This window comes from Miscanthus floridulus, chromosome 3, assembly GCF_019320115.1.
Source record: "Miscanthus floridulus cultivar M001 chromosome 3, ASM1932011v1, whole genome shotgun sequence".
In the NCBI taxonomy this organism is placed as follows: Eukaryota; Viridiplantae; Streptophyta; class Magnoliopsida; order Poales; family Poaceae; genus Miscanthus; species Miscanthus floridulus.
Genome location: NC_089582.1, coordinates 112,350,765 through 112,371,358, shown reverse-complemented (window position 1 = coordinate 112,371,358; position 20,594 = coordinate 112,350,765). Strand labels below are relative to the sequence as shown.

Sequence of the window (20,594 nt, the reverse complement as noted above, 5' to 3'; positions counted from 1 at the left end):
TTGATTCTATCAATGCTATCAGAGCTAGGTTGCTAGTTTGTAGATCTAGTTTGAGGTAGCAGCAATTAGAAGGAGGTGATAGATCTGATTTGGATCTAAGCAAAAGGGTTTGATGTGAACCCTAACCCTAATCGGGGTGAAGAAAAGAACAACAGAAAGGGGTCTCAGTTTTGAGAACAACTTGAACCCTAACCCTAACCCGCGAAGACAGATGGGGAAGATGAACAGTAGGGCTAACCCTAACCCTAACCCTAAATTAGACCAGCTTTGAGAAGAAAAGAAAGAAGTTCAAACAGGGAAGATCAAGGGGAAAGGGCAAGGGCTAGGGTGGTGGCTTACCTCACCAGCCTCCACTCACCGGATGACCTCGGGAAGAGCTTCCACGCCGGTGCACTATGGCCATGCTAGGGCGCCATGGCTAGGCCGCTCGATGGCAGCGCGCGTGCCGGTGAGGGGGCTAGCAACGGTGCCACCATCCCTCTACCATGGGCTCGCTCTGGTGGCTCTTAGCGGCAGGCCACCGCATGGGAAGCCTCGAGCCGAGCGGTTAGGGCAACGGTGCAAGGCCGCTCGACGACGGTGCGCTCAGCCTCGGACGAGCACACTCACCGACGAGGGCCCTACGACGGCGCCACCATATCCGACAACTGAGATTCTAGATAGAGAAGGAGAGAGAGCCGACCATCATGGTGAAGAGAGAGAGAGGTAGGGGAAGACAAATGAACCTAGGGGTCTAGGCGAGGTGGCCGAGCACCGTTTTTGATCCGTCGAGACGCATGCGTGGCTATCCGATCTGCATCAATGGCACAGAGGCGACATGCCGAAGGCTGGCCTAGGCGGGCGCAAGCGGGCAAGCCACTTTCCCGGCCTAGGCCTAGGTAGCAGCCTAGGAGGGAGCCGTGCGAGCATGCAAGGCAGGCTAGGCCAGTTTTGCTACCGGGCCAAATGAACAGTGCACGTATAATTTCTATTTTTATTATTTTCAGGAGCAGTTTTGATGAATTTTTGTCAAGTTTTGAATCTCTTTCAAAATTTGAACTAACGGGATAATTTTTTAGAGAGTAGATGAGTAAAGTAAAATGCTTCTGAAAAATAGATAAAGAATTTTTTTCATGTTTTCACTGCAAAGTTTAATGTTTATTATCTTCCAATTAAATTTGAACCAATAGGAGAATTTAATTTGAGGATCAGTTATATTTAGTAAATTATGATTATGTTGATCCTCTAATTAAATTGGAACCAACGGAGAAATTTAATTAGAGGAGTAGTCCATTTTTTTGTTTAAGTAAGATTATGGTATTGTCATTTTCTGACCAACGTTGATGATGACAATATTATAATGAATTTAAGTTTAAAGTTTAAATCTCTGATAAATTTTACACCAATGCGGTCAATTTTTCAGAGAGTAGATAAGGACCAAGAAATGCCCCTGAACTAAAAGAATGTATTTCATTATTAAGTTTCCGCTGCAATGATGTTGATTATCTTCCAATTAAATTCAAACCAACGGGAGAATTTCATTTTGAAGAGTAGTTATATGGATTTCAAGTTAATTTATGGGTTTTATGCATTAATTCTGTTTTCTGCTCAACGATGATGTAGAATTGATACAGAAGCATATTGTATGTTTTATTTTAACCGTCGAGATCACTCGGTTGCATGCCAATGGGCTGTAATGCTGGGGTATGTGAATGAAAAGGCTTGAGTCAAGCTAGTTCAGAACAATTTCTTGTTAGTTTATTAATTTTCTAATCAAATTGAACCAACGGAAAGATTTAATTGGAAAATGAAGTATAAGTGAATGTTTTAGTCGTCATGATTAAGTTTTCGTTACAGTAAATTGTGTATAGATTTATCCCGCATGGGGAGAAGCTTTGGCACAGTACTTATGCTAGACAATCCTACATGACAGAAGAAGTTTAGTGATGATTCACATGTTTTGTATCCCATATAGCGAGAGAAGTTTAGGTAGCTCTTATGTTGTCCTAGTATTGACCTTGGCACAATAGAAATGCATCATCATGGTCAATACTAACCAAAAGATAAGAAAAGATGCAAGTGTGACTTGCAAAAGCACTGATAATGAAAGACCTCGTTGAGTTCTCGAAGTGAAATATGGAAAGTGTACTCCTATACAAATCAAGAAATAACTATGTTTGCATGACATAATCATGTGAATGAAGTAAGTTATATATGTCTCCTCGTTCATAGGTTTTCTTAATGGTTCTCGAAATTATGGCAGTAAAGTTCATGCCATATTTCAAGGGGGGAATATTAAGATCAACTAAGAAAAATACTCTTCATCAAGAGTGAGATAAAGATTAATTAATATGAATGCGACCATTGGAGGAGTACAACGATCACAACAATGATACCCCTAAGCAGAGAAATAGCTAAATTCCTAGACCTTTTAAAGTTTTGATAGGAAGATAGCGTAGTCAGACTCAAAGATGTTGAGGTTGTACTTAAAGCACCATATGAGGTTTTAACGGATTAAACCCAAAATAAGGTATTTGAAGATACACCATCTTTAGAAAAGATGGGATGATTTAGGGGGGCATGGTATGTAGAGGTATGTAGAGACCTAAGACTTGAAGAGAAGAGGGACTGCATGCCCACTCCAGTGATTTAGGAGCAATAAGTTTCTCAATACTTGTTGATGTTGTATGACTAATACAACACCTGTTGTTAGCTCTTCAAAAAAGGTGAATAATGTAAACAAGGATCTTGTTATACAGGAGCCTACAGAATAAATTGCCTCTTGGCAATGAAGAGCAACAACAGCCCCATATCAAAGTGCCAGTAGCTAAGGCCCTAGAAGGTCTCAAAGAATTAGTAAACTAGTTTTTCTGATGACTATGAAGTCTATGTTCGTAAAGAAATTCAAATAGAGGGTGATCCCACCTCATTTGAAGAAGCCATGAGAAGCGTTTACTCGTTTAAATGGCAAGAAGCTATGGAAGCTAAAATGAATTTGATAAATACCAATGATGTTTGGGACTTAGAAGTACTTTCTAATGGAGCCAAAACAATGGACTGTTAATGGGTCTACAAGATAAAATGTTACTCTAAAGGGAATGTAGAAAGATATAAAGTTGAAATGAATTCAATGAATATCAATGATGTTTGGGACTTAGAAGTAATTCTTAATGGAGCCAAAATAGTAGGTTGTTAATGGGTCTACAAGATAAAATGTGACTCCAAAGGGAATGTAGAGAGATATAAAGTATGACTTGTAGCAAAAGGCTTTACGCAAAGAGGATGAATAGATTACGATGAGAGTTTTATTTCTAGTCTCATGCAAGGATTCTTTAGAATCAAAATGGTGTTATTGGCATATTAAGATTTAGAGTTATATCAGATGGATTTAAAGACGACTTTCCTCAACAGGGATTTGTGTGAAAAACATTTACATGGCATAACCCAAAAGATTTTGTCATGGAAGAAAATAACATTTGGGATGCCGCCTATAAAAATCCATTTATGGCTTAAAAGTAAGTCTCTAGACAGTAGTATTTGAAGTTAATGAAAATAATAGAGAAAGTTTGGGTTTTAAAGAAAATGAGAAGGACAATAGCGTTATGCGAAGATCAAGAATGGAAAATTCATTTCCCACATCCTGTGAATAGATGACATTCTACTCACTAGTAGTGATGTTAATCTATCATTGGAGAAGAAGTTTTGTCCTCAAGTTTCAATGTGAATGATCTTGGTGAAGCGTCATTGGTTTTAGGAATCGAAATTTACCAAGATAGAGGAAAATGGGGGTATTAGGACTTTCACAAAGGCATACTTAGAATAGATTCTAAAGAAATAAAGTATGGATGCGAGTAAACCTACGCCTGCTCCTATAGTCAAGGGTAATAGATTTAGGAACTTTAAGTATTCTAGGAACCGATATGAGATCGATCAAATGCACATGGTTCCATATGCTTTAGCTGTTGGAAGCTTGATGAGTGTACAAGTATAGGTAAGAAGTTACCCTGACGTAGTTTACATATCTAGGATATTTTGGCAGAAGTCTAGTTCAGATATAGATCACTAGAATAGAGTTGAGAATGTCTTGTAATTTTGCAAAGTATCATAGGCCTCATGCCGAGTAAGAAAGAACAAGTACTCTCCAATAGTTGAGGGTACAAATGTTAAGTCTTGGCGAGATATGTAGTGAAATCCATAGTAGTTACTAACACTAGTAGTTGGAGTATTATTGTGGAAAAGCTCTAAAGAAACAGCTATGATGTCATCAGTGATGCATACCATTGTATAGCTTGACATGAGGCTTAAGGAATAGGCAAAATGTGGTTAAGGGAATCTATACCCGGATTTAACAATGGTAGACAACAACAATAACCATTTAAAGTAAGTTAACTCTAAGACAACAAGTCAAGTGTGCTGCCAAACACATTGACACTTAGTTATATGTTGTAAAGGAGAAAATCCAGAATCATTTTGAAAGCATTGAGCACATAAGTACCGAGTAGGTACTTGCGAATTCGCTTACCAAAGACTAACCACCCAGTGCGTTCAGAGAACATACAATCGACATAGGTTTATGGAAAAGCCTATGATTTCTAGATACTAAGGGCCTAGTTGAGTATCTGTTTCAAAATAGAGAGGTGCATTGTAGCTGTTAAATCTAATAGCAACTGACTGTAATGATGAGACACACTCTATACATTGATCTGTGATGGAATGGAAACAAGATAAAGTAAGTAAGTTAAGTTTAAGTCATAAGATGAGATCAAGGGGGAGAATGTTAATTTGATCTTCACCAATTGGCCCAACGGCCAATCGAACCCCTTGACTACGTCATGATCGGGGACGCTTAACCGACCACTGGTCGGTGGGCCCCTGTCATACAACATTATATAAAGAGAAAGATGGGGGGCCAGGGCACGAAGGATGAACTTTACTGCCGCCACTGACCCACCAAAGTAACCCTAGAAGGCCCCTATGATCATGGGCAGCGCTGCAAGTGACGAGAAGCGCTGTCGACTACCTTGCCAGCACCTGGACTATGCCGCCACAAGCACCATGCCTGCATTGCTACTACGACTCTAGTGGCCACGTCGCTGTGATGCCGTGGCCGTGGCTACGCATGGTGAAGTACATCACCAAGTCTCCTATTAAGCTAAGTTCTACTCACTGATGTATGCCTAGAAGTGTTTTTGATTCTATCAACAGTCGCTTGTGGATTCAGTCGCGGCAAGGATCCCAACATGGAAATTGGGATTGCTCACCCATGCTGGCCAGGTGTTGCTCACCAAAGTGACGCTATCGGCAATACCGATTCACTTGGGGCATGATTGGTTGCCCGAACCAAACCGTTATATGGCCCATCCCACATCCTTTGGTGCATTCGCTTATGTTTGGTTGCCCTACTTGCATCTTTCTTCTGCTTCCTCCCATGCAGATTCCCTCCTCCATCTCGGACGACGCCGTCTTCTTGATCCCCACTTCCCTCTCGGTGCAGGCTCGCTCGGTGCTTGGTGGGAACCTTCACGTTGAGCGTGAGAGATGAGGCCGTTAGGGCCATAAAAGTGCGTGTGCCGATCTCGGCTAGGGTTACCGCCCTCACTCTTCGCCTCCCCTTCCGCCATAGCTCTGGTGTGAACTCTTGTCTTGCTCCCCCTCGACCTCGGTAGCCCTACCGAGGCGACCCTCGCCGGTAGATTTCTCTCGGTCCTCCAGCGCTTGGACGGTATATATGCCACCTGCACTCTTCCCCTCCTCTTTCTTCAGTGTCGATTTTGTTGATTTGTTGGTGGATTTTGCTTGAAATGCCAAGAAATCAAGGTTCTTTGTTTGACATCCTCAGATCTATACGATGTTATACCTGATTTACCTATTCCTAGCTTAGATCTGTACATGATGCTTTGTATTTGGTTTATACCTTATGTTTTGTGTAGATCTTGTACATGTTAATGTCTATTTTGTTGTACACACTAAGCAAAGTGCCTAGAGGTCAGTGATGTTGATTGTGTAACAGTATAAGCTAGAGGAGCACCCTTTGGTGTGGCAGTCGCATCTTTCATAGTTCATTTTGTTTGATTTTTGCTTGCGAAGCAGTACACACCCATGTTGCATGCTCCCTTTCTAATGTTGCCCTCCATCCTATTGATAGACATGGCCTTTGAAGCTAGGTGAAGGGCTACCGCTGTTGTGGTTGTTGTAGTGGCTGCTTGGTTTTTCATGTGGTTTAGGAGGAGAGTTGAAGATTCACGCTCAGTCATCTATGGTCCCTTAGCTGAGAGGGACAAACAGAGGATGAACAACCTTATATACATCTATGAATCTGATGATGTGCACTGTGTCAACCTTCTTAGTATGAAGAGGGACCCTTTTCCCAACTTTGTGACCTTTTCCATAGTAGAGAGTTTGTCACTGACAGCATACATGCATCTGTTGAAGAACAAGTAGCCATGTTCTTACATGTTGTTGGTCACAATGAGAGGTTTAGGGTGGTTGACCTCACCTTCAGGAGGTCCGCAGAGACAATTAATAGGTTCTTTTAGAAGGTGTTATATGCAGTAGGAGAGCTAAGGAATGAATTGATTGTCCCTCCTGCTACCAATGTCCATCCTAGGATCCTTGGGAGCAGAAGGTGGTACCCCTATTTCAAGGTTGGTATCCATAACTTGTCATACATAGGTCTCATGCATTATTAGTTTAGTGTCAATGTTCACTTGCACTTATGTTTTGTTGATTTAGGACTACATAGGAGCAATTGATGGTACTCATGTATTAGCTAGAGTGCATGTGAAGATGCAAGCTGCCTTTAGAGGTAGAAAGCACACCATCACATAAAATGTGTTGGCAGCCATGGACTTTGACCTCAGATTCACCTATGTGCTTGCTGGTTGGGAGGGATCTGCACATGATGCTCTTATCTTGTCTGATGCTCTTGAAAGAGCTAATGGCCTTAGAGTGCCACCAGATATCATCCAAACCACAAAAACATTTGACACTTTGCTTAATCCTAAATAAAACTACTAAAACATATTCCTATCTGCTAATTTTTAGGAAAATTCTATCTTGTCGATGCTAGCTATGCAGTGAGTCCTGGTTTTTTGCCACCATTTCGTGCCACAAGATACCATTTAAGGGAGTTTGGTTCAAACCGACCTCAAAATCAAAGAGAGCTTTTTAATCTAAGGCATTCGTCTCTTAGAGTAACAGTTAAGAGGGCTTTTGGGCCTCTAAAGAATAGATTCAGGATATTGGACAACAAGCCTTTCCACCCATACAAGACCCAAGTTAAGCTTGTTCTTGCCTGTTGTATTCTTCACAATTGGATCCTCAGGCATGGGTAGGATGAGCATGTGCCTACTGAATCCACATGGACTCCTAACATCAATGACAATGACTCACAACCAGATCATGTCCTTGATAATGGTACCTAGGCACAACAGAGGGAGGCATGGGCTGCACAGATGTGGCAAAATAGGGGAAATTCTAGGGTGTAGTGGCATGGTGTGTGTACTATTTAGTAGCATTGGAGAAACTTGTATTTTAACTGAGACCTATGGCACTTTGCAATGATGTAGTACCTATTCCATTTCTGCTTATTTGATCTATTGAACTTGTATTTCATATCATGCAATTTGTTTTCCTTACATACTGGTTGTTCAATGTTATGGTGGTTGTGGATAGGAAATGGACAATATGTCTGGCCAGGTTGTTAACATTGGTGGTGAGGACAATGTGGTGGAACAGGGTGGGGTAGTTGCTGTTGATGATGGCAACCAAGCAGCCCCTTAGCCCAATGGCCCTATGCACTAGAGTCCTATCTAGTCTAGGTTCATGCTAAGGAGGTTCCATGATTTGGTGGGATAGGGGGTCAAAACTAAGAAAGGGTTCAAGGAGGTACATGTTAGGTAGGTTGCACTCATGGTCTCTAAGTTTGCTGGGGTCAATGTGAGCACCCAGTAGATTTACAATCACCTAAGAAAGTGGAGGCAAAGGTGGGTTAAGATTGTTAGGCTCAAGGATTTGAGTGGTGCTCTGTGGGATGAGGACCACCATATGATAGTACTTGATGATGAACACTTGCTTGGCCACACCAAGGTTAGAAACTATTTGGATAACACCTTAGCTATCCCTTTTCTTTTCTTTTACTCCCCTATGTCTAATAGTTATATATGTTTCACTAACTAGGACCATCCCGTTGATGCTAAGTTCTTGAACACACCAATAGAGAACTATGTTCAGATGGAGGCCATCTTTGGTGGTAACTAGGCCACAGGCAGGTATGCAATGGGCTCAAATGAGCCTCTGGGTACTCCAACTGACATTGGCCAAGGTGATATTGATGCCATTGAGGACATCACTGACTTAGGTGGCACATAGGCTGATTCTAGAAAGGGAACTCCTTCTGGTATGGAAGGCACTAAGGGTTCTGATGCTAAGGGCCAGGAAGAAAGGGGTGGCAAGAGAAGGAAGCTTGCCCTAGAGGAAATAGACCTCATGAATGGAATGATCAAGGCTGTGGAGTCTGTAGGAGATGCCCTCAAGACTCCACAGCACAATGAGGTGCATTAGGATCTTTATGGCTATGTTATGGACTGCCCTGGGTACTCACAGGAGGCACTCATGTTTGCCCTAGTTTACCTGCTGAAGAACAAGACTGAGGGACTTTGCTTTGTTCAGATGATAGAGGCTCATAAGATCCTGTGGCTTAGGACCTACCTGAGCACAACCTACTTTGCTTAGATGCATACGAGTTGTCCTCTCCACTTTTGCATATAGCCATGCTAACTATCATATGCTATAGGAAGTATTTTGATGTGTAGCACTTACCTCAACTAATGCTACAAAGAACCATTTGTCGCCTAACCAATGTTGCACCTAGTTTAGAATAGCATAGGAGCCATGGTGATGGATGTGAGGTTTTGTTGATCTTTGTGGTGTAGACATTAACAAAGGGTGATGGATTATCACTTAGTTGATCTAAGCCCTAAAATACCTTGGATTATCAGTTGATCTGAGACATTTCAGATGTTGTTATTGTTATTGTAGGAGTTCCTATTTGGCCAATGATGCAAACTATAGCAATCTAAGGTGGGTGTGGGTATTCTTCCTGTTGGTGCTTTATTGTCTTCTTGTGTTTTCTCATGTCTGTCATCAAACCGTGGGATACGTCCATTCCCAAACAACTATTGTAGGCATGCCTACCGGATGGCTAGGATGGACATGTCCTATGCTTCCATGGGAGTCATGAACTTGCCTTAGCAATTTGTGTTCTTATTTGCTACCTGGGATGATTGTAGTTAGCTTGCAAGATGATCATAAGTTAGTTTACATTAGCTAAGGCCTACATTTTTTTGTGCTTATGATGTCAACCATTTTTTTACTGAGGCTGATACAATTGTGAGAACCTTTTCATGCCTATGAAGATAATAGTGCCAGTTTGAGTAATGGATTATGCACATTGATGACCTTGGACTTGTGAGGTACTGGAGCATTGTTTCTTCTATCTTCTACTTATGCTTCTCATGGCTGTCATCAAACCATGTGAGACATCCATGCCCAAGCAATAGCTGGGCGGTTGTGATGATCTAATGGCTGGGCTAGATGTCTCTCATGGTTTTATGCCTGTCATGATCTTGGTTTTCTACTATCTATTTGAGGTTTGTTGTTGTATATGTTTCTTAAGCTCCAAGTTCAAGGTCAAATGAAAAGGCAATTAAATCTGAGGCAAATCGATTGAACTACCCCTCATCTTATCAACATCTTATACTTGCTTTTATGTGTTTTAAGGGGCAAATGGCTTGGTATGTTGTGTACCATGGCAGAGTTCCTAGGGTATATGCAATGTTTAGGTAACTAGTTTTAAAAACAACAGCTACAAGAGCTTCCATAACAAAGAAGAGGCAGAAGCATCATACTTAGAGTTCATGGGTTGTGAAGATGATAAAGTTTTTATCAATCCTCCACCAAAGGTGCTCAGGAACAAACTGATGTTATTTGTTGTGGTAGTGGTGTAGTCTTTTTCTGTTGCTGGTGCTCCTGTGGTTCGTTCTTGCTCGTTGCTACAACTGTCTGTGATGCTCAAAATGCCATGGCTTGGTATGTTGCCTATCAGGAAAAGGAGCCTGGGGTCTATGCCCTAAAATGCCTCCTTGTAGTGCTTCGGGCAACCAATGAAGCCCTAAAATACTTTGGTTACTGGCTATTGCTTTGGTTCGGTTGTTTATTTTGATGATGCTTGACTTTTTTCATTGCTAAGCATTGTTGTAGGTGCCTCTAATTGTTTCATATTGCCTGTGATGGTTTCAAAAAGCCATGAACACATGTAAAGACAATGACCTTGTGAGGAACTATGACTTTTGTTGTTCATGATTTGCTGAGAGTACTATTGTCATGTTTATGTCATTAGAAGCTCTAAGGTTATTGTTAATGCCAAGCTTGTTAAACTGAGGCAAAGTTATCTCTGTTTGCTTCTATTCTTCTTCATTATGCAATATCTGGTGGTAACCACAACAAACTCATACATGGGTACTCAGACCTGGGGCAATGCGGCCAACCAAACAAGACCTAGAATCACCAGTTCATACACTGAAACGGTGCAAATAGGTAAACAAACATGATGCAGGTCATTCGGTATCATGTACTCGGATGCAACCAAACACACCCACTTGCATACTTCCATCATGGCTTGAAAGAGCCTACACAGGGCTCCCATCTTGGATTACCAATGTCGGAGCAACCAATCACGCCCTTGAGCATAGCTTGCTACTTGTCGATGTGGGTGGTGTCTCAAATTGACAAGAGACACCAGGCGTTCCTTTGGGCGGGCACCAAATCCATTTCAGGGGGCAAGTGCAAGGTGGTGTGGACATCGGTTTGTAGATCGATGTGCTTGGGAGGTCTTGGCATCCTCGATCTATGATTCTTCGGATTTGCCCAGTGGTTACGATGGGAGTGGCTCGGTAGAATGGAGCCGGAACGTTGCTAAACGCTACTGCTTTCTAGAACCAAGAAGCACGTTGCGGCGACGTGCGTTGTCAGTTTGTCCGTCGTGCTGGGTGATGGTGGCTCGGCTAGGATGTGGACCGATGCCTAGGCTCCAGTTGGTCCGCTATGCCTCTATTGTAACAACCAGTCCCGACATACATGGCCTAGGCCCACTCTTCCGAGGAGTGGTCCCACCTGCGTAGCAACCCGCTTGTACTTTCATCCTCGCTTCGTTCAAAACGGTTAACCGAAGGTTACTACGCGTCCCTGGCCCTGGTATTTAAGTCGATCCGGCGATTCCTCAGTTTCCAGTATGGTACTAAACCTGGTTGCACAGTGTTTTTCGCGGTGCTCCAGTAACAGTGAACAGTACTCCGAATTTGGCCGGTCCATTTTTTGGGTGAACAGTACTCGATCTACAGTAGCCCGGAGCCCAGATGCTACATCAACTGCTCATTTCTCTGCTACAGTACCACCAGCCCATGACTAGATTGGATTGGGCCCACTTTGGCCCATTAGGATGTTACAATCATCCCCCCTAAGGATTCGACGTCCCCGTCGAATGCCAGATCAGCTTACCCTTTTGGGACATTTATTCCCAGGATCCACCTCTCTTCAACATGATTGTGTGGCCCTGTGCTAGCACATGTGCATGCCATGTCATGTCCACGATGGGTCCATGCAATGCACACAACATGCCCACGTAGTTGTCCCCACGTGCCCATGAAACCTCGAGAGTCGGCTCTGATACCAAATGTAACAACCAGTCCTGACATACATGGCCCAGGCCCACTCTTTTGAGGAGTGGTCCCACCCATGTAGCAACCCGCTTGTACTTTCGTCCTCGCTTCATTCAAAACGGTTAACCGAAGGTTACTACCCGTCCCTGGTCCTGGTATTTAAGTCGATCCGACAATTCCTCAGTTTCCAATATGGTACTAAACCTGGTCGCACAGTGTTTTCACGGTGCTCCAGTAACAGTGAACAGTACCCCCGAATTTGGCCGGTCCTTTTTCGGTGAACAGCGTTTGGTCTACAGTACCCGAAGCCCGGATGCTATAGTACCACTCATTTCTCTGCTGCAGTCACCGCCCATGACTGGATTGGATTGGGCCCACTTTGGCCCATTAGGATGTTACATCTATGTACCAGACTTGTTTGCGGCAATCTCTATGAGCAGAAAGAGGAGGACGGTGAAGGACACCTTGCATCAGAACCGCTAGGCGTGCGACGTCATGAGCACGCTCACCACGCAGGTGCTATGTCAATACCTGTTGGTTTGGTGGCTGATGAGAGAAGTCAGCCTTGGTCCATTGTAGTAGGATCGATTTGTTTGGAAGTGGTCGGCTGATGGCAAGTACTTGGCATCATCCACTTACCGCGCCTTCTTCGTTGGCTCGACGTCGCTGCTCGACACAAGGAGCTGTGGAAGGTTAAGGCGCCACCGCGGGTCAAGTTCTTCTTCTGGCTCGCGCTACACCGGTGACTGTGGACCGTGGAACATCGAAAGCGACATGGCCTCTAGGACAACCATGAATTCCTAGGGTGCGTTTTGGCGAGACAACTTTGGTACATGTTGCTTGAACCTATCGATCTGGTTGCTCTTGGGCCGGAGGCCACTGATGACCTGCTCGATTGGTGGCTACGGCAGCAGCTAGGGCTGCACCCTGATGTACGTCCACCATTTGACATGTTGTTGCTGCTCATCTCATGGATGCTTTGGAAGGAGAGAAATAGCCGAACATTCCAGGGGGTGGTGGCCGGTATAGAGATCCTTTACAAGGCGGTGGTCGAGGAAGCTGAGGCGTGGGTTGAGGCTAGGTTCACGACGCTAGCGGCAGTTTGCCCGATCTGGTCGCAACATTCGTCTTTGATGTAACAACTACTTTATAAACCCAGTAGATAGGGCCCTTATGGTCTACACACGATGGTTCCTCGTCACCGTGCATGAATATCGTTGTTATGTTCTCCTAAACTTTCTCTTAATGAAAAACAGGCACAATGTCCGATCGAGAAAAAAACATCCACACCGCCATAAAAGGGGTCATCGCAAGTCGCTACCACTACCGGAAAACGGCACTTTGCCGAGTGTCGGAGGCTTTGCCGAGTGTATTTTATCGGGCACTCGGCAAAGACGGTCTTTGCCGAGTGCCAAATAAAATACACTCGACAAAAAAAACACTCGACAAAATGCGTCTTTACCGAGTGCCTTTTTCTGGCACTCGGCAAATATGTATTTTGCTGAGTGCTATTTTTCGGCACACGACAAAATGCGTCTTTGTCGAGTGCCTTTTTTCTGGCACTCGGCAAATATGTATTTAGCCGAGTGCTATTTTTTGGCACATGGCAAAATGCGTCTTTGCCGAGTGTCATTTTTCTGGCACTCGGCAAATATGTATTTTGCCGAGTGCCTTTGTTTTGGCACTCGGCAAAGAGATATTTTGCCGTGTGCATTTTTTTGCCCTCGGCAAATAAGTTTTTCAAAGCAATTTTTGAGGCCCTAAATGAATTTAAATGAAAAACTTTTCAACTACAAAGTTGTATAACTTCTCAAGATCTACAAAGTTTATTTTGGTCATTTCTTCATTTGACACAGCGACAATAACGTTGTTCATTGTCGATGTTTGACCACCGATAGCCTACCACAGGGGTCCCCGGGATAGTATGTTCGGACTTCAGCGTATGTAGAACTCGACGGTTAACGTAAGAGACAGTCAATTTATCTTGGTTCGGATCCTCGATCGATGATCGAGTAATAGCCCTATGTCCAGTCGGCGTTAGCCTTTGCGTTGGATTGATTGTAAAGTGTTGTGTCGTATAATTGTTCTCTTGAACTCCCGATCCAAGGAGCCCTGCCCTTCTTTATATAGTCAGGAGGCCAGAGTCCTAGTTGGTGAGAGTTCCTAGTAGGATTACAGAGTAATACTGCTACTAAGATTACAGGGAAAGAATCCTAATTAGACTAGATCTTCTCCCTTCCTTACAGGGTATCTCATGGGTCCCGCACCGATAAGCCCCCGAGCACTTCATGGTTGAGTTCTGGAAGCCTCGTCTTGTTCCTTCAAGTCTCGTTGAGCAGGAACAAGCGTTGTCCGAGTGCTTTCTTGAGCGAAACCATATAGCGCTTCGTGAGATCTTTGCGTGATGTGTACCTTTTTGAAGAAAAAGTACTCCCATTTGGATATAGCCCCCGAGCCTCTTGCTGTTTGGCACAAGGAGCTTGAGGGTCTTTTCTTGAAATCGTCCTGATTCTTCGTCGAAAGGCTCCCGAGCATATACCCGGGTTCTTTATCGAAAAGGGCTCGGATATAGTTATATCCGGGTTCTTTTTGTCGTGTGGTCTTGAAGTCGTCTGTCTTGAAGAAGTCTTTGGAGTGATGTGCGTTTTTTGAAGGAAAAAGTGCACTCATTGAGTGTAGCCCCTGAGCCTCTTGCTATTTAGAATAAAAAGTTAGAGGATCTTGAATCTTATGTTGTTTGAAAAGAACTGAGAACTTCTCCTGTTGCAGCTCCCGAGCATTTATCCAGGTTGTTTTGTTCAGGAAGAACTCGGATATAGGGTCTTGGCATATTCTCTAGTAGTCTGCTGTTGTCAGATGTAGTCGTATGGTGGTGGTTGAGTGTGAATGCTGTTTGTTTACGAGTTGTACAGTGTTGGTATATCTTTTCGAATATGCTTGTCCTTAAGTACTGTTCCTTCACGCCTGAGTCCTTTTTCATTGAATTTTGTCTTTTCAGTGTGTCCTTTGTTAGGCTTGTTTCGTTTGTGCTCCTAGTCCACGTGCACCGCTCCTTCGGTCTATAAATACCCTCCTAGAGTGCTGTTTTGATTCATTAAGCATTTTGTTGCTTGTTCTGAAGTCTCTGTAGTCATGAATATGGTAGTTTGTGAAGTAGAGCAGCCTCTGGGTGTATTTTGCAATTCTTGTATGTCTTGCCGTAGCTGTAGGGAGTCTTGTGATAGGGATTAGAGGTAGCTAGTCCCGCAGCAGTAATGTACCAGAATGTACGTGGCGGTAGTTGGAGGAATTCTTGTGATGTGGGCTTCGTTCCTTCATCTGGCAGTTCTAGGTTGATCCTCGTCGCCTGTTCTGAGACTGTCTGGTGCAGATCAACACCATATCCAGCATCACATCGGTTTTGGGTAGACAGATGCCTGCCGACCTTCTTTGCTTCATGTTGTCCCGTCGTGCTGCTGATTTCCGCCTTGGATGCACTGCGTCCGTCCTTTGAAGAAAACAGTGTAGCCGAGGGCGCCAGCTGTCGATGTTTGACCACCGATAGCCTACCATGGGGGTCCCCGGGGTAGTATGTTTGGGCTTCAGCGTATGCAGAACTCGACGGTTAACGCAAGAGACAGTCGATTTATCCTGGTTCGGACCCTCGATCGATGATCGAGTAATAGCCCTACGTCCAGTCGACGTTAGCCTTTGCGTTGGATTGATTGTAAAGTGTTGTGTCGTACAATTATTCTCTTGAACTCCCAATCCAAGGAGTCCTGCCCTCCTTTATATAGTCAGGAGACCAGAGTTCTAGTCGGTTACAATGAGAGTTCCTAGTAGGATCACAGAGTAATATTGCTACTAAGATTACAGGAGAAGAATCCTAATTAGACTATGTCTTCTCCCATCCTTGCGGGGTATCCCGTGGGTCCCGCACCGACATTCATAAAATCTACATCTCTCATATTAGTTTCATGAAAGTAGAAGAGAGATATATAAGATTTGTGAATAATGTTACTACCACTATGTCGGATGAACAAATGACCAAAATAAACTTTGTAGATCTTGAGAAGTTATGAAATTTTGTAGTTGGCAATATTTTGATTTGAAATCATCTTGTCATGCAAAAACGATGTTTGAATTTAAAAATTTTAAAATTTGAATTTTTCAAAAGACCTCGGATGGAAAAACTTCCTAAATAAAAATTGTAGATCTCCAAAATTTATGAAACTATGTAGTTGACAACTTTTTTATTTAAAATCATCTTATCATGCAAAACTACGTTTGAATCTCTCAAATTTGAAATTCGATTTTTTCAAGCGACCTCGGATGGAAAAACTTCCTAAATAAAAATTGTAGATCTCGAAAAGTTATGAAACTTTATAGTTGACCACTTTTTAATTTGAATTCGTTTAGGGTCTGAAACAAGCAATTTACTATCGGTTTAGTATAATATTTGAGGATAGATAACGGAATCTAGACACAAGTGACAGTGTAGTGCAGTGGTAGAGCAGAGGTCGTGAGTTTGAATCCCGCCGGCCGCGTTAGCTTGGTGGCGGTCTCCTCTGAATTTTTTTTTGAAAAATTTTACTATTATTTTTAGGTTTTTTTTCCGCATTTTCATTTTGCCGAGTGTAAATCTTTGCCGAGTGCTTTTTCGGCATTCGGTAAAGGCTTTGCCGAGTGCCCAACAAAAAATACTCAGCAAAGAAGCTTTTACTGTGAAGGAATATGTCGACAGCTCTTCGCCGAGTGCCGCATGGCAAAGCACGCGTCTGCTGTACAAGAGCAACAGCGTCGGTCAGTTTTCGTTCACCAAACTGCAGTTTCCTGTCCTAATTGATTGAATCGTCGACGGTCGTCGTCATATACTCCTTTTCTTGTAGCCGTTTTTTTCCCCGATATATACATATACATACATGAATATACATTGTGTTCCTGTACTAGTGGGCTAGTACGTACGGTGTACGGCCAACGAGGAGTGCAAATTAAGTGTAAACTCGTTTGCCGATCCCTATCTATTTAGCATCTTAGCCGGCGGCGGCCAGTGGCTGTGCCCTATACGACTCGATCTCCTTGCAATTTGCTGGTGCCTCGAAGCAACGTGGTGACTGTATTACGACGTACGTATACAGTACATATACGTACAATATATTAACATGTAGACTAATCACGAGTCGAATAGTGGCGGAGCATATATGTCTCCCGATTACTACTTAATACGGAGTATTATGTTTGATCGACCATCGCTCGCGGAAACTGGGAAAACAGAAACAAGCATTTGACTATCGCCGTCTTCATGTTAATTGCTCTTATCAAGCAAGTCTGAGCTACCCCAACCCATCCTGCAGATCGGCTCTGCCAATAGGGATGAGAATGGGTCACCCGGCCCTGCCCGGCCTTGACCCGGTTTCATGGTTTAAAAGGCCAATTTTTGAAACCATGCATGCATAGGTTGATCAATTTCAACTAAAGGTTATATAGTTTTCTAGTCTAATGGGTAGAATGAATCGCCTAATATTTTTCTTTTATATGATAGCTTATGAATACTATCAACACTTTTAGAAAAGATGAGATATAAGATGGAAAAGTATTGTGATAACACGTTAAGGTTATTAGCAATGTATTAAATTAAATACGTTTGCAGGTGAATCATGATTTTAATTTTATCTATTTTCACATCCAAAATATGATATTACTCAATCTACTTCCATACATAGATGTGCTTACAATTTATGACCAACTGTACTTAGAAAAAAATAAAGAAGAATGCTAAATTAAAAACAAGATTGTTATATATATGCTGATTGGATTTATCCAAGGTATTAATTGAGTCAGTTGGTTTCAATTCTATCGGTCTATTTTAAACTTTATTAAGCTTGGTTTCTGTGGCCTATAATAACTTTATTTTTATGGATTAGATCAATGGGCCCTGTTCGCTTGAACTTATCAGCTTATCAGTCATGGAACAGTGTTTTTCTCTCACAACAAATCATCTTCAGCCGACTTATCAGCCATAGAAACCATCACCCATAGATCAATCTGGTCTATTGTGAGCCGTGTCTGCCATCATGTAGCATATCGTTTGACCGAAACCTACAACATTCATTTGGCCTGCGGACCACAGCTCACTCACTGCTGACTCTAGACGCGCCTTGCACTACTGAGAGTAAGTATACTAACATGTCGTAAGCAGGGTGAATGCTGAGGTGGAAGAGAAAGAGAGGAGAGAGAAGCGAAACAGATTGTAAGCTTACAACCGGCTTAAACATAAGAATAAAAAACTTTGAGAGATAGATAAGTGGACCATGTATTAATACTAAAGAGCTAATAACTACTATACAGGTGGACTGACAGGTCGGGTGTATTATTGGGTGTATTATTAGTCTCGCTACAGGAACACATTGAAGTAGGAGTGCATGGTATCGGTATGGGGCTAAGGGCATGGCAGTCGGCAGTATCACGATTCGGGGCGCTGCGATCTATATGATCTTGAATACTGAATAGGTCGGCGCCGCCGTGGTGTCGCGGCAGGCACACCGCCTCTCGCGGCGCCTCCGCCTCCATCGGTACGGTTGCCATGCGCGCACGCGCGTTTGATCTCTAGCTAGCCAGCAGTTTTAGATTCAGAGGCTCTGCGGCGGGCCTCTGTGCCGCGCGGTCTGCATATGGACACATGGCAGGGAGATGATTGTGGTGGTGTCCATCGATAGGGTGCCGGATGCGACGATCGAACCCCATAATAATACGACGACGGTACGTCTTGTCGCCTTCGGAGCGAAGGATGGCTGCCACGCGCCAGGAATGCGGTTGAAGCGAAGTGGCGGTTGGGGCGACGGCCGACGGGCCACGGCGGGCACCCGTGCGCTCCCGAACCGTACTGGGACGGGCAAATTTAACGCGGGCGCCGCTCTCGCTAGCTAGCTACGTACTGCAGTAATCAATCGCCGGCCGGGAAGCAAACGTACAGCTACCACTACCAGCTAGCGCGTCGTCCTCTACTCCTCCGTGCGTGCCTCCATCACCCATATACACCCAACCAAACACGCACGTAGAGATCAAGAGAGACACAAGTAGCTTCGTGCCCATGCAATCCAAGGATGAATGTAGATGAGCATGTTAAGGCTTAAGGGCAAAATAAACATTCACAAACTTGTGCACGCACGAGGAGCCTAGCTACCTTCTGTTTATTGGTATATATAAGCGCGGGTGGTCGGCAGCATCTCGTGTATATAACTGTACAAGACGTACAGCGCTTCGTCCTCCTGCACGCGCAAGCCGCAAGATCTTGCCGCATGCGTTCGGTGACGGTGTGCGATCAAGCCAAAATATACGTTGTTGTCTAACAGTAAAGTAGCTCGGCGAGTCGGCAGGCATACTAGCGCACCGAAGCAACAATAATAATGTTACCCTCTATCTTGTTTGCGGGACGGCGGACATGCGCATCGATGGATCAAGCCATCATCAACACTGCGGGCGCGGTGTCTCACTGTATCTGACGTGCGATCTCGTCGGAGGATAAACACGGGCTCACTCGTAGCAACGCGTTCGTCTCGTTGGTTGCCTGGTTGGGCAGGCCGGGCAGCCAGGATAATGTAACTCGATGTATATAATATATAGTCTTGCCGAGGCAATGTTACGCATCGCATAGCCGTTATAATCGACGAGGTAACGATATGATCGGCGCAAATATATTTTTTTCTCCGCGTTGAATATTTTTTTTGGGTATGTTTAACATTTTTTTCATCTAACTTGGGGGACTAATAATTTTCGATTGGAATAAAAACTAAATATTCTAGCATATGAAAATATAGCTCAGCTACTTAGATTCATTTAGGTAGAACCTATTTAGCGTGGGCATATTTTTTTTTGGGTTTATTCTAAGATTTATCTTGTTAGGTTTCTTATCGTGGAACCTGACTTAGGTTGCGTTTGGTAGGGATTCAGATTCCATTAAAAAAACATTTTAGATCCAAATTCTCTCTAAAAAAATGTTTGTCTGCTGAAACAGAATCACTTTGTCAAACCATTTGTCTGACTCGCTGTATTCTTAAAACTAGAACTAGAATTAGGGGAAACTATGTTTTGGTTGTTTCTCTTTGGTTAAAAAAAACGACAATATGTTCCAAGTGATTCTCACATTTTTCTCTTTGTGGCATTTGGCAACAATTCAGTCATTCTACTGAGAATTTGAAACGCTTCTCGCTGCCAAACGCACCCTTAACGTGGGTACTCATATTTTCTGGATTTATTTAAAAATTTAACCACGCTATTCTTTTAGTAGTAGGTCACGTGTTCGTCAATAACAAGATGTCTGTATTAACTTCATTAATCTCAAGATCTACCAGTCTTGTCCGGTCCAGTCTTTTGGAGATATTCATAGAGGTCGAGTACATGTGCATACGTTTATAGAGACAATTGTGCTTGCATGTATATAAGTGTCTACATCTGTTCTGCATTTAGTAAGAAAAGAAAAGAAGCATATGTTCTGCAAATTGAGCATAACTCAGTTGGTTGGGTTTCTTGTGATAGAATTTGTCCACTTAGGTTTAAGTCCTCGACTTAATATGAGTGTTCGCAATTTTCTGAATTTATTTCAGGATTTAATAATATTATTATTCTTTTATTGGTAGGTTGATAGGCGACATGCCCATCGACAACGAGGCGTTTGTGATGATTTTGTTAAATTTGCCAGTCCAAGAGGTGCTCATAGAGAGTATGGTGTATATGAGTGTGTTTACAGGGTGTGCGCGTACTCGTGTTTACGAGGGTCTGCATGTTTACTCGTCGTCGAAAAAGACATGTTCTACTAGTTGTCGAAAAAAGACTATGTTCTACTTAGAAGAAAAAGAAAAACTGCCAGTCGTACATGGAACAGGAAATATTCATGGCCCGGGCTCTGTTGGGCCGATAGAT

The 20,594-nt window shown here is 43.2% G+C and overlaps 1 pseudogene; it reads left to right on the top strand.

The window, feature by feature from the left end:
* The first annotated feature begins 6,192 nt into the window (after positions 1-6,192).
* Positions 6,193-7,466, top strand: LOC136544231 (protein ALP1-like; annotated as a pseudogene).
* Positions 7,467-20,594: the final 13,128 nt, after the last annotated feature.